The following is a 13121-nucleotide window of genomic DNA, read 5'->3' as shown; positions in this document are numbered from 1 at the left end:
GTATGTATGTGAAAACTACAGTACGTATTTTGATATGGTTTTCAATAGCAGACAGACTGATTCACGAAAATTGCTTCTGTATGTAACTGATTACCGCCAAGCGAGACAAGTCGTCTAGACATAGATATTTAGTGCTACCCGTGTGAAGTCGGTGCGGATCGCTGGTAAAATACAGATGCTGGGTGCTCACCAATGGAGTAATGATGTGTATTTCTAGTCGAGAATGGTATCAGTCGTCATCATGTATCAGCATCACGTGACGGGATCCTGTGAGTTTTCGAAGCAGTTGCCTGTTTTGTCTCTGAAGGCTGTGATGAAACTTTTAGTAACTAGTTTCGTACACCAACCGGGGCTTCTCAGCCCCGTGTTTTGAGTGAAGAAACTCCGGCCGTGAAAGCGTACACTGTGTTACCTGAAGCCATTGTTGCGGTGCAGCGGTGGGTTCCGTCAGGCAGGAGTGGAGTGGCACTCCTCCAACGCACGCCGCCTTTCGCCGTGTCGCCCATGGTGGACGTTCTCCGCCTGCGTTCATTAGCGGCTCGCGGCGCGCCCATGGCGTGGCGCGATTAACGACGCGGGCCAGCCAATCACCGGGTGTAAATCAGGCACGCCTCCCAGAAGAGTTATAGTCGACCGGACGCGTGTACAGCCGCCAGGGACACGGCGTGTCCACGGGCCAACCTCATCTAGAAAGGGAGGATTATTTGGGCGACGCGGAAACAACAGCGCCATGCCATCAGCTGCGGCTCGTTGTGACATTACGAAAGGCCGACTTACGGAGCAAGAGGCAGTGCTGAGTGCTTTGACAGCTCGGAGTGGCTAGACGACCAGGAGAGCACTCCGGAGAGGTGAAAGACGAAAATTATATTTTCAACGAATATATGTTACAACCCTACAATCACTATAAACAAAAACCAAGTCCAAGAGAAAAGTCACGGCGATGGGACGAACTCAGTGCACCTTTCAGCATTATTCACGGATAAATATTAAGAAAGTTAAAATTAATGACAACAGATTATAAATCTGAAGTATTGATGGGCAATGTTGTGGCGTAGTAAGACAACCACGCCACTTGGAAGTAGCCGAAAGGCACGCGTTACTGACGCAGGCTAGAGATAGGTCTGAAACAGGATACGTAATGAATGCTATAAAGAAAAGTACGTAGCTCCTGAAATACTTAACTTTTAATCCATCCTTGTTGTATACATCTTTCCTGATGAGACATGCTTTATACGATAAGTATCAATTGCTATGTAAGGGTAATGGCGCCTTGCTAGGTCGTAGCCATGGACTTAGCTGAAGGCTATTCTATCTGCTCGCCAAAGGAGCGCGGCTTCGTCAGTGTAGTCGCTAGCAAAGTCGTCCGTACAACTGGGGCGAGTGCTAGTCCGTCTCTCGAGACCTGCCGTGTGGTGGCGCTCGGTCTGCGATCACTGCCAGTGGCGACACGCGGGTCCGACATGTACTAATGGACCGCGGCCGATTTAAAGCTACCACCTAGCAAGTGTGGTGTCTGGCGGTGACACCACAGGCGAGATGCAGGACGTGTGTGATCTCTTGCTACTCAGTAGCCACTGTGATGAGTCGGCTCAGAGGTGTGCGAGGGCGAGCAGCCTCTTAGTTACAGACCTCAACTTTTCGTTGGACTTGGAACGCTTCTGTGAGCGCGAGTTACGCTCTTTACCTTTCTACTGAGCATTATTTGACTGTGTTCTTGGCGACTGATTTCGTCAGACTTCACGAGCTTTAACTTTGTTTGCAGAATTTGAAGGAGTTGTGGTAATCAGACCATTTCCTAGAGTTTTACTCGGATTTACATTCGATTGTGATGGATTTATTGCATATATTCGCAGTGGTTAGTCAGCGTAACGTATTTTAGATTACGACTCGATTGACAGTGGGAAACTTGACTTTCGCGCTTTGTGTTTGCTATTGATTTTCATGAATTAATTTGCTGGTAAATTAACATTGCTCACACATGTTTCTGTATCTAATGCTCTGCTAACGCTATATAGATTAACTGTTGTTCAATTATTTTAATGTGAATCCCGAAGTCAACAAATGGGAATCGACTGGCAGTGACTACCTCACCCACTATGCTGCCACCAAAGCTGTGTCCACTGCCGAAACACCAGATTGTAGAAGATGTCATTTTGAAGCACCGACCCACCCCGTGTGATGATCTCTGATCGTGGAAAAGTTTTCCAGTCACGACTAGCATCATAGGTAATTTCACTTTATGACACCAGTCACAGGATGACAAATGCCAACCACCCTCAGATGGTTGGCCTCATAGAACATTTTAATAAGACGTTGACAGGTAAGCTCTAGATGCACATTAATGTCCAAGAGCGATTGGTATAAAATACTGCCAGTCGAGACAATCACGTATAAAACAGTGACGCTAGACACCACGAGCTTTACACCGATCTTTCTGCTCCATGGTCGCGAGGCCGGAAGGACAAGGCGTACAACGTTCCTGTTTCAGCCGGACGACACTGAGGATGACCAAGTGAAAAACATCACCAGGACTGAAGAAGCGAGACAAGTGGTCCGCATACGGACGCCCAGAAAGAGGACCGAAAGCGCTATAATGAACACCGGCCAGTGAGAATTTGTACGGATCTTTGCGCATGTGCGGAATGTGGGGTTATTAGAAAAGTTACTACAGCGCTGCTTTCGACCGTATAGTATCCTTTGTCACTTGCCTATCGTCACATACGAAGTCGAGGATTATGATTCTTCATCAATAAGACAAGAGCGCAGAGACATCGTCCATATTCTCCGTTTGAAGTCGTACTGCAGGCCTGAGGCACAGATCGACGGTGGGTCTTCTGGTTCAAGGAAGCTGAAGACACGCAACACGATACTGAAGCTTCGACGGTAGCGACTCCCTCTGTAGCCCATCGCAGCGAGATGTGACAGTACAACAAGAACCGAGGATCAATCAGCACTGCCACACATAGGACCACTGACAAGATCTACAACTAGCGTGCTACTGTCAACTCCAGTCAGAACTTGGTGGATCACTGTTTCTCCAGGAGAGAGAACTATGCAGCGACCTGTGCTGCATTTAGTGTGGCGTAGAGGTAAACACTAGCACGGAGAGCATTCTTGGCCAATAGAAGTCCATTACTATCAAACATAGGCCTTAACATGAGGGGGAAATTTCTTAGAATGTGCGTTTGAAACACAGCATCGTACGTTAGTGAAACATGCGACTGTTGGAAAACAGGAAGAATCTGAGATGTGGTTCTGCAGCATAATGCATACAGTTAGTTGGCCTGGTAAGGTAAGGAATGAGGAGGTTCTCTGCAGAATCACCGAGCAAAGGAATAAGTGGAAAACATTGACAAGAAGAAGGGACAGGAAGATAGGACGTCTGTTAAGATATCAGCAGTGATGCACTTCCATGGTGCTAGAGGGAGCCGTAGAGGGCAAAAGCTGTAGAGGAAGACAAATATCAAGAAAGATCCAGTAAATAATTGAGGAACGTTTCGCAAGTGCTACTCTGAGAGGAAAAGGCTGGCAGGTGGTAAGAACTGCTCGCTGGCGTGCTGCAGGTTGCCAGTTCAAACCCATCCACCAGCAGTTGAAGGTCCACGAAATTTCTTACGTTTGTATATTCTGGAATTTTCGATGTTTGTATAACCAGCTGCACTCTCCGTCCAGGAGTTCAGTTCTGTTCTGTCCTAACGCTGGTGTTCGTAGCAAACGTGCCTTCAGTGCTGTGTTGTAGGCTACTTCTTTGACGACCGTCCTTTCGCATTTGGATTCGACAGTGATTACGACGTGACAATGTTTTTGTGTGATTTCGCTTGACTAAATTAGGGACTAAATTAGCCAATTGCCAGATGAGATGTTGGTTCGAATGAAAATAGCGTAACGCAGGAAAACGATTTCTTGCAAGAGAGGTTCAAAATGGTTCAAATGGCTCTGAGCACTATGAGACTTAACTTCTGAGGTCATCAGTCCCCTAGAACTTAGAACTACTTAAACCTAACTAACCTAAGGACATCACACACATCCATGCCCGAGCCAGGATTCGAACCTGCGACTTTAGCGGTCGCGCGATTCCAGACTGTAGCGCCTAGAACCGCTTGGCCACCTCGGCCGGCTGCAAGAGAGGTCTTCCAGTTAACGAGTGAAGTGATGCAATGGTTAGCACCTTGTACTCGCATTTGGGAGGAAGGTGGTTCAAATCACCGTACATAGACATAAATTTGGGTTTTCGGTGGTTCCACTTAATCGCTTTGGTTACTTCTCCATCCTTTCCCACTCCAAACTTGTCTCTCCGTCTCTAATGTCCTCATCTTGATGGGACGTTAAACAGTACTCTTCCTTCGTGCCTGTTTTTCCAGTTGTGGTTCATTGATTCACGAAAGAGGAAGGTGCAACATTCTATTCGCAGTCCGGCGCACAATTTTACGCAGGCACGAGTAGAACAGTTCTACTCTGGCGTTTTTGTGTACCGCGAGTCCCTCCCGATGGGAAGACGTCACGCAGCAAGGAGTATCAACAAGCCAGGCCGACGCTGCGGTGACGGATTGTGTTGTAAACGGCGACACGTCTCGTTTGCAGGAGCGAGCGCGCTCGCGTGCCGCAGACAATGGCCCGCGCTGAGACAAAAGGCTGCCGGAGACAGCGCCTTTTGTGCAGCGATGACATCAAGGCGGCTTTCTGATCCGCGCCACACACGCCTCATTAACTTCTTTGCCGAAACGCGCCACCCGCGAACAATGCGCCGGCGGCCGGGCGCTTCGCACCTCCTCTGCCTCGGCGGCGTTTAGCGCGACCACAATGTGGGACCGCCGCTGCCACCGCACCTGCCCGCGCCTCCGTTGTTCCGCCCTACCACCGGCGCCCTCCCTACCCCTCCTCTTTTTTTTTGTTCTCGCTCCTCCGATGGTGTGAGTAATTAAAACCAAGTACACAAAATGTTTCCTCTTTTTGTGCGGGCGCCAGATAATGGATGATTCCGAGCGGTACGAGTATTTGTATCCGCGCGCCTTCATTGTTTCTGCGAAAACCGACATCGGCTATAAGGCTGCTCCGGCGAGGTGGTAGATTAGCGACGCTGCCGGCTAATACGCCAGCAAGTGCCGCAGTCCTTCAAGAGGGGGGAGAGGGGAAGGGGGGCGGAACAATAATGCGGCAGCGCCGGCTCTGTGGGAGGGAGGATTCACGTCGTGACAAGTGGCGTTAGATCTAGCGCGTTCATCTGGGCGCGACGTCGGCTGGCGTAGGGGGGAAACAGCCCCTGGTGGACTGACAGAGAAACAGATAAACCTGCTGGGAGTAGGAAAAAAACTGGGCAGATTTATAAACAGATATTCTGGAATGGCGGAACTCACATGATGGAGACAATGGTAGAAACACATTATATACAGTCACACGGAACATCATCTCATTTGTTATACGGAGTTAGCCAAAAGTCACTAAGGTGTTATAACTTTTAGTGGTTCTCGAGACCCATATCTTTTACATGGTGAGTTGAACTACTGCATATGACAACGGGACTGATTTGGTAATGTAATAAAATCGAGCACCTACAGCCGTCCTTACGATGTTGTTTATTATATGGCTGCCATTTTCGGTGCTTCAGTACACCATCTTCAGGCCGTAACAGACGCTAGGGGGTTAACACCAGTCGTATAAACGATTCTCAGTGGACAACATCTATGAACTGTTTCTCACAGACTACCTGTAACAACGATGTTCTGTTTCCAACCATCAAGTACCAAGAACATAATTGTTACAGGTAGTCTGCGAGAATCAGTTCACAGATGTTGGCCACTGATGATCGTGTATACGATTGGGTTTAACCCCCTAGCGTCAGTTACGGCCTGGATATAATGGACTGAAGCCCCGAAATTGGCCGTATAATAAGTAACATCGTAATTACGTAAGTGAACGGCCGAAGTCCCTCAAACCTCCAGACAGAAGGATGGACATACAAAAACCTGATTTGGTACTTGTTGAAGGGAAGCTCAATGCTCGACAGTACATGCCAAGAATGGTCAACACCACTGTCACACCTTTCATGTCCAGTGAACCAAACTTTGAGGAATATAAGGCTACTTGACTCGCCTAACAGATTTATCACCTGTATAATACATGCCTGGGACATGACTGGATGTCGCATTCTACACATACCAGCCTCCAGTCAGCAATATTGATGAAATGAGACAGCTTGTGTTCTACGAAGAACAAGAAATTCTTCAGGATGACATTCTTCCATGTGACAAGTGTTCTTGCCCATGAGAATAAATCAGTGCAGAAGTTAGGGCGTGGCAGTACAGCATCAATGTTTACATTCATTAGCGTTTGCCGCACATCAAGTTGCCATGTTTGAAATGAGAAAGCTAATGGACGTTTATGAACAATAGGGACAAACAGTCAATATCGATAAAGCAGAATATCTTGCGCTGGTAGCGGGCAAGATGAGGATTTGGATTTTGAGTTTGGCCCAGTAAGAAAAGAGTAAGTGTTCAAGTACGTGGGCTCACTAATCCATTATACTAGTCATTGTGATGTGAACATATGAGCCAAGCGACTGTTGCTGTTAGATCATGGCATGGTACCTTTTGGAGTCAACACATTTCCAGACGAACAAAGAAAGAAGTGGTATGTGGTTCAGCTGAAAGCATTCTGGCATATGGCGCAGAGTGTTGGACACTGAACGAGAGACAAAGGGGAGAAAACTGAGGCTGTCGAAATGGACGGGTAACGGCGCAGCATGAGAGCGACAGGCTTATATCGACTGAGCAATGAACATGTAAGTACTGAGATGGATGCGCTAGAACGAGTCACAGACAGGACTGATACTCGAGCACTGAGATGGTATGGACATGTCCGACGGACATGTCCGCGGACGATGACCGCGTGTTTGATCAACTGGTCTCCGCCAGGGAGGAGGCAAGATAGACCAAGGGCAAGCTGGAACAGAACTCATAGCTAAAGCCATGGAAAGGAGAGGTCTATCGGAAGAGTACTGGCAGGACAGACATTTGTGGCATCTGAGAACAAACAACTGCTGAAAAGTGGAAACGCCTGCTAAGGCTTCATGGTGTAACTGTTTCCCTTTCCATCATTGTGTTATACAGTCGCTTTAAAGATATGAATTTTAGTTTGGCTTTGGGGCTGACCTGTTTATTAAGGTGCTAAACATTGGGGTGGGAGAGATATTAGTTTCCAGGATTAAATCTAGTGGTCTGTGAAACGCTGGGGACCACTGAACCGGGGACTTCCGTGCTGGAAACACTTCCATGTGGCTGCCCCTCCAGTGAGAACACAGCGGTATACAAGCGCCGGACAGCGACTTTGTAAATCAGCGGCTAAGTGGTCGGGCCCGGCTAATGCGTTCCCGGAAAGGCGACGGCGCGCGGTGCGGGGCTGCGCGCTTCGCGTGCGCCGGGTTGCATCGTGGCGGCGGGCAGGCGCGCGACCCCGCCTATTAGCGTCTGCCCACGCTATCGCGCCGTCGACATCGCCGCTCGCTGCTAAAGTGAAGCAGGCAGGGCAGAGGCGGCGCGCGGTCGATACGCTGCTCCGTCCTTTGTCAGTGGCCGCTGCCGCACGCCAAGTGCTCGTTAGGACTGGACTGCCTTTCCGGCTTCCGGTTAACCGGAGACTCTGCCTGTGACTCCCCGCCGGCCTTCGCGGTGCGACATTGCGGCGAGCGACGTCCTCCGACACGGCTCATACCTACACATCCCTTGACTACTAGCGTCTGTCAAGTGGATGTCATATAACATGTTGGCGCTTTGCACACCGACCCGTCTCCAACATTTGACACGCTACACAGGTCGAAGTCATTAGCAACCTATATATATGTACACCCCGCAAGCACTGTTTTTCTCCATCTCTTCATACATTCGCGAATGGTGCAGAGGATGATCCACTGCCGTTAAGCGTCGGTATGGATCGACTTTGTATGATTCGTGAACTAATACGGTGGGTCAGAGGTTGAGTGTCATACTGCGGATCAAAGGTTTGGGGTTCAGTGTCCCATGAAGCCTAGAAATTTAATTTATAATTCATAATAATGTTTCTTCGTCTATATCTACATGGATACTCTGCAAATCACATTTAAGTGCCTGGCAGACGATTCATCTAACCACCTTCACAATTTTCTAGTATTCCAATCTCGTATAGCGCGCGGAAAGAACGAACACGTATATCTTTCCGTGCGAGCTCTGATTTCCGTTATTTTATCGTGGTGATCGTTTACCCCTATGTAGGTCGGAGTCAACAAAATATTTTCGCATTCGGAAGAGAACTGTTGGTGAAATGGAATTTCGTGAGAAGATTCGTCCACAACGAGAAACGCCTTTCTTTTAATGATGTCCATCCCAATTACTGTATAATTTCAGTGACACTCTCTCCCCTATTTCGCGATAATACAAAACGTGCTGCCGTTCTTTGAACTTTTTCGATGCACTCCGTCAGTCCTATCTGGTTAGGATCTCACACCACGCAGCAGTGTTTCTAAAAGAGGTCGGACAAGCGTAGTGTAGGCAGTCTCTTTAGTAGATCTGTTACATTTTCTAAGTATCCTGCCATTAAAACGCAGTCTTTAGTTACTCTTCTCCACAACATTTTCTGTGTGTTCCTCCCAATTTAAGTTGTTCGTAATTGTTATTCCTAGGTATTTAGTTCAATTTACGACCTTTAGATTTGATTGATTTATCATGTAACCGAAGTTTAACGGATTCCTTTTGGCACTCATATGGATGACCTCCCACTTTTCGTTATTTAGGGCCAACTGCCAATTTTCGCACCATACAGATATCATTAAACTCTTGAAATGTTCGTTAATGTGAAGAACACCGACTTGCATCGTGTTTCTAATTAACGATAAATTGTAGGCCCTTCTACAACTGAGTTCAAAGGTCCTAGGGGAAGCTGAATGCCCTCATACCATCTCCTACAGGACAGTGTCTAGAAAAGGACTGTAGTGCCGGCGAGTTGATGACTGATTTACTTGATTGGGAGAAAGTAAGACTGATTTACTTGATTGGGAGAAAATAATATGTTGTTGGAGTCACCTTACTGTGTACGCTATCGGAATTTTCTCAGTACACTTCTAGTCCATAACTGATGAGTAACATCCTAGAATGAGACGAATGAGGGTTTTGTAGGTTACCTCCTTCGTAGATGAATTACATTTGTTTCAATAGATTTCAATTTTCCACTACGTTTTCCAACAAGTAATGCGGTTTTTGATATAACAGACAAGTTCATAATTTTGATTTGCAGCTCCTTGTATTTGCCTTGTTTGCAGTTAAAATTGTTGGATGTGAGGTCCGCCAGTAATGCAAAACACCGTTTTTTCTCTGTACCCAAACATGTTTCGGCACCACTGTCCCATCATCAGTGGGTTTTCGTTTTTATTTATTCTGCAATGTGAACATTTTTGTTTAATGATTATAAAATTATATGCATATTCAGTTCAAATAACAGACCGTTTCTTTTTGTAAATACCTTTACATTTGGAGTGCATGAATTTCCTGTATCACTTGTGTGTTAATTTCTACAGGTAGCTTGTCATCTGCAAACAAATGATGTTGATGAGAAAGTTTTTTGCTGGGAGTTAACCTATCTTCTAGAATGTAATTTAGTTTGTCGCGATGTTTTCGCGCCTATGTTCGTTTTTACTTACGTTTTCGTGTGGCAAGCACCTCCATTCTCAGCATCATGTTGAGGTGTTGTCATGCACACGTAATTACAAGAAGTATTTTCCACAAATAACGTAGTAAAACACTTTTCACCTCGCCAAAACACAGTGTGATTATGGTTTGTTGTGTGTCCTAGCCCAGTCAGAGTTCATTTGTTCAATAGAGGGTTCGGCGGCAAATTTGAATTTTGTTGTTTGCATTTTATCTCTCTCTCTCTCTCCCTCTCTCTCTCTCTCTCTCTCTCTCTCTCTCTCTCTCTCTGTGTGTGTGTGTGTGTGTGTGTGTGTGTGTGAGTGCGCGCGGTGGTTAGCTGTGTGTGTTGTCATTTAGATGGTATTCCTTTTGTGTGTAAATGGTGCCGAACTCTTGCCACACGAAAACGTAAGTAAAAACGAATATAGGCGCGAAAGCATCGCGACAAACTAAATTACATTCTAAAAGATAGGTTAACTCCCAGCAAAAAACTTTCACATCAACATCGTTTGGTTGCAGATGACAAGGTACCTATAGTAATTAACACACAAGTGATCCACAAAATTCATGCACGCCAAATGTAAAGGTATTTACAAATGTTCAAATGTATGTGAAATCTGTGGTATTTAACTGCTAAGGTCATCAGTCCCTAAGCTTACACACTACTTAACCTAAGGACAAACATACACACCCATGCCCGAGGGAGGACTCGAACCTCCGCCGGGATCAGCCCCACCGTCCAGGACTGCAGCGCCTTAGACCGCTCGGCTAATCCCGCACGGCTTACATCTAAATCTACATCTACATTTATACTCCGCAAGCCACCCAACGGTGTGTGGCGGAGGGCACCTTACGTGCCACTGTCATTACCTCCCTTTTCTATTCCAGTCGCGTATGGTTCGCGGGAAGAACGACTGTCTGAAAGCCTCCGTGCGCGCTCGAATCTCTCTAATTTTACATTCGTGATCTCCTCGGGAGGTATAAGTAGGGGGAAGCAATATATTCGATACCTCATCCAGAAACGCACCCTCTCGAAACCTGGACAGCAAGCTACACCGCGATGCAGAGCGCCTCTCTTGCAGAGTCTGCCACTTGAGTTTGCTAAACATCTCCGTAACGCTATCACGGTTACCAAATAACCCTGTGACGAAACGCGCCGCTCTTCTTTGGATCTTCTCTATCTCCTCAGTCAATGTATTTACAAAAAGAAACGATCTGTTGTTTGAATTAAAGATGGATATAATCTTATAATCATTTAACAAAAATGTTCACATTGCAGAATAAATAAAAACGAAAACCCACTGATGATGGCACAGTGGTGCCAAAACATGTTTGGGTACTGAGAAAAAGGGGTGTTATGCATAACTGGCGGACCTCACATCCAACAATAATAACAGGCAAGATGACAAGTATGATAACGTATACAAGTAAGTTTTAAGCTTTTCAGCTGCACAACTGAAGGTGTCAGAGGAAGAATCTGTGGCACTGCAGAGAGCACAGTGACCGGCGTTGCAGATAGACAGAGAGGGCCTGGAAGAGGCCTGCTATGAGTGCAGACGGCTCTGCTCGGCTCGGCTCGGCTGGTACGCCGTGACGGCCGCGGGCAGGCGGCACGTTTCCGATTACTGGCCCTGCCTCCCCCACCCCCACCACCACTCTGCAGTCGTCACCACTCTTCTGCTCCGTGAACAGCCGCGGGCCGCGGAAACTGCGCAGTCAGCGCCGGCTGCGGCCGCGTCTGACTGGTACCGACGGACACCTACGCCGTGGACCGTCGCTTCCCGTGCAACAAGTCCACTTCAGAAAGATGTTCTCTTCAGCTGCGTACGGGTGCAGCAGCTGTCGTGGAACACGAAATGATCGCGCGTAAAAGGCTACAGAGGGAACGGTGTTTGCTGTATGGACCACCAATCAGCTGCCGCAATTCCCTGAGCTGATACACTCTCAAGCATGATCTAGCGCATTAGAAGTAACTACTGCGTTGGAAAGAAAGCGACACGTGACTGAAATCGTGTCGTATGTCGTATTGCTCGCGGTCTAAATAGAGCGCAGGATGGGCAAGGCACGCGGTGCCAGTACACTTGGTCGCGTCCAGGCACACGTGCTACTCCATGTCGGAGCTGACGCAGCCAGCCAGCTTGCAGGGTGGCGCCGTGTCAGTAACGTACCGCAGGTAACTCGACCTGGCGAAAACCGTCGTTTCGAAATCACCGTGGCCAACAATGTGTTAATGGCACGAGTTGTCAACTGTTGGGAACCGTGGACAGGTTGTGCACTGCGGAAGTGACAAATGGTGATGCCATATGGACTGAGAGTCTAGGAAAGCGATGAGAAGACTCAGAGTAGGCCTTGAGCAACGACAGATAGGAGGGAATACCATAACAAATGGCTCTGAGCACTATGGAACTTAACATCTGCGGTCATCAGTCCCCTAGAACTTACAAATACTTAAACCTAACTAACCTAAGAACATCAAACACATCCATGCCCGAGGCAGGATTCGAACCTGCGACCGTAGCAGTCGCGCGGCTCCGGACTGAAGCGCCTATAACCGCCCGGCCACCGCGGCCGGCGAATACCGTAACAGATTTGGCGCCAAAATGCAAAACTTCTGGTATTAACATTTCATTTTTAAATGATCAAGAAACCTATCTGACAATGCTGAAGCATTTACCCATTCTCATGTGTGCATCACTACAATTTCAGTTATTGAAAACGGACCTACAAAGATTGACAAAAGAATTAACGTAATGTTACGAATGATTGGCAGAATTAACCGACCAATCACGAAAGTGCCCCCTCCGTCGGTAGGCGAGAAAGAGTTAGGATAGCCCAGTACGGAGTCTTCATACAGGCAACGTCGGTGCATTGCTAATGTTTGTACGCAGTCTATGACTGCCATCCACATTGTGAACACGTATAAATCACAAGTGCCACATTTCACTTAAGAAAATAATCTAAACTTTTATTGTGAATATAGTATGACGATTTGAATTGAAGAGTAATGAAACCTTCCGCAAACTACAACTTGCGCGGTTAGAAGGTCCGACGTAGTAATGAGTTACGTCAGGAACTTCTCATTTTAAGCGGGGAAATGCTACAGCATCCTGCAGGTAATTTGGAAATCAATACTTGACATCAACAACCGGCGAGCAGCCACCTATCCAGTACCATTTCCTTGCTAGGGAGTAAAGGAACTACAGCCCATCCCTGTACCTGTTACTTAGTACATGTCGCACAAAGTAGCATGTGTCTAATAGTAGAAAAACATGCCTGGACTGGTAAATCGCGTTACGCATTGGTAGAACGGTACAAGTAATTCGAAATGCTCCTCAGTCGGCGCTTCCGGTTGAAACGTCCCCTTAGAAAAATTATTGAATTACTGTGCTGATAAGCTACGCTCGTCGTCACTATTAGTTCTCAGTGTACTTTGGAGCCTACTGTTACGTTTTTCACACGCCATTATTA

Source organism: Schistocerca nitens, chromosome 5 (assembly GCF_023898315.1).
Source record: "Schistocerca nitens isolate TAMUIC-IGC-003100 chromosome 5, iqSchNite1.1, whole genome shotgun sequence".
NCBI classification, from domain to species: domain Eukaryota; kingdom Metazoa; phylum Arthropoda; class Insecta; order Orthoptera; family Acrididae; genus Schistocerca; species Schistocerca nitens.
The sequence above is the reverse complement of the archived record's forward strand: the minus strand, read 5'-3'. Positions refer to the sequence as shown.